Source organism: Egretta garzetta, unplaced genomic scaffold (genome assembly GCF_000687185.1).
Source record: "Egretta garzetta isolate BGI_Z169 unplaced genomic scaffold, ASM68718v1 scaffold50, whole genome shotgun sequence".
In the NCBI taxonomy this organism is placed as follows: Eukaryota; Metazoa; Chordata; class Aves; order Pelecaniformes; family Ardeidae; genus Egretta; species Egretta garzetta.
Genome location: NW_009258613.1, coordinates 514,761 through 516,970, shown reverse-complemented (window position 1 = coordinate 516,970; position 2,210 = coordinate 514,761).

Sequence of the window (2,210 nt, the reverse complement as noted above, 5' to 3'; positions counted from 1 at the left end):
CTGGAAGGGGTTGCCCAGAGAGGTGGTGGAGGCCCCATCCCTGGAAACATTCAAGGCCAGGGTGGACGGGGCTCTGAGCAACCTGATCTGGTTAGCAGTGTCCCTGCTCCTGTGGGGGGATTGGGCTAGATGGCCTCTAGAGGTCCCTTTCAACCCAAAACATTCTATGATTCTATGATATTACGCCCAAAGTCTCAATAATGCTTTATGAAGACCTGGCTCTGAACTCATCTGCTCTGGGATGTATCCACAATGCTGGAGTTAACCAGCATTCCTCCCTGGAAATTACCACCCTGTGCTTTATTCAGGTATAAACCACCAGTGCAGGGATTCCCTCTCACTTCAAGTAGGTACCAACCCTAGTGTGTCACAGAAGTTAAGATGCAATTTATGCCATTTTTAAATACGATGCTTAACTTCAACTCCCATGGGTCTTCAAGACAAAAACAGAAAAAGTAATACCTAGAATAATTATAGAGGTATAATTCTAGCAGCCATCAACTGCCCATGGTATTTTCTCATCCTCCCACATAATCCAAGTAGAAATCCACAGAAAACAAGGCTTCCAGCTTTCACATTCTGTATTTTTTTTTAAAGTAACAACAAATAAGACATCAATGAAAATCCAGTTATACACAAATGAAGCAACACCAACTAATGTCCTCCATCTTCAAATTTTCCATCTATAAATCTTTGCAATGCAAAAATCAAGTGTCAGGCAAGAAAAAAAAAAAAACAACAACTAAGTTCTTCTGTCCCAAGAAACCCTATGGGAGCAGGGACTCAGGACCGAGCTGCTGCTCTATGCAGAGGGTGCCGATCACTCCACCGCAAACTGTTTGGTTCCCATCAGCATCAGTGGGAATTAAAAGCAAGTTATTAGTAGTATGTTTAAAATATAATTCTCAGTTCACATTCCGACATGAAACAAAAGACCCAGCACATTGCTTTTACCTCTAAGGCTGACAGTGGCAGACGGTGTTGTCTCCCAGCACCATTATCCGTTGCTTAACTGGTTAACCAGGCCCAGGAAAGCTCATTAGCTGCCTTCAGATAAGCTGGAGTACAAGCCTCACACCTAGGCCTGCCCAGGGGATGATTGCATTTATTTAGCCCGCACACTAAGGCAGCATTGGTAAACCCTTTCCTGGGGAGAGGAGCAATCCGTAACTTGCGTCTCCACACGCCAAGCATCTCCATCAAGACCTTTCCAGTGTTAAAAAAGCAGCGTGCCCCAGTGCAGGACTCCCTCCCGGCCACACTCCCCGTGCCTCACTGGCTGTACCAGGATAAAAGATTTTGAAGCCTTGAGCATCTTACTGGCCAAATCACACAGGGTATTTAAAGCTGGCGTTATACGTGAGGCTGATGCAGACACAACCTCATTTCTGCACTTTCCTGTCTTTTAAGCCTTTGAATGCTCTGTTCTTCTCTATTTTGCATTTGGCACATAAGCACCTTTATTTACTTGTCCAAATATAACTGAATAAAATCAAAATAATCTTTTCTACAGGTATGCCAGTCCTTAAAAACAGGTTGTAAGGGTAGTTTTAAGGTGGGCAGCTCCCCAGAGTGTTGTGCCAGAGCAACGGAAGAGTCTTCTCAACAGCATTGGGCAGTGACAACTGGCAATGCAGAAGTCTGAGAGGAGAAACACCCTCCCCTTACAGGCTTCAATATATCTGATTATAAAGATGGTACGTGACAAACGGCAGGTACTGCATGGGCTCGACAGGGAGCAGAGTGATGCTGATGTGATCAGACACAGGAAAACAAGAGACCTCCAATTTAAATGCCCCAAGCTGGGTGTCGTGGTTTAACCCTGGCTGGCAACTAAGCCCCACGCAGCCCCTCACTCACTCCCCCATGCTGGGCTGGGGGAGAGAATCAGAAGAGTAACAGTGAGAAAGCTCGTGGGTTGAGATAAAGACAGTTTAATAGGGAAAGCAAAAGCTGCGTGTGCAAGCAGAGCAAAGCAAGGAATTAATTCCCTGCTTCCCATGGGCAGGGGGGTGCTCAGCCATCCCCAGGACAGCAGGGCTCCATCATGTGTAATGGTGACTTGGGAAGACAAATGCCATCACTCCAAACATCCCCCCTTCCTTCTTCTTCCCCCAGCTTTATATGCTGAGCATGACGTCCTATGGTCTGGAATAGCCCTTGGGCCAGTTGGGGTCAGCTGTCCTGGCTGTGCCCCCTCCCAGCTTCTT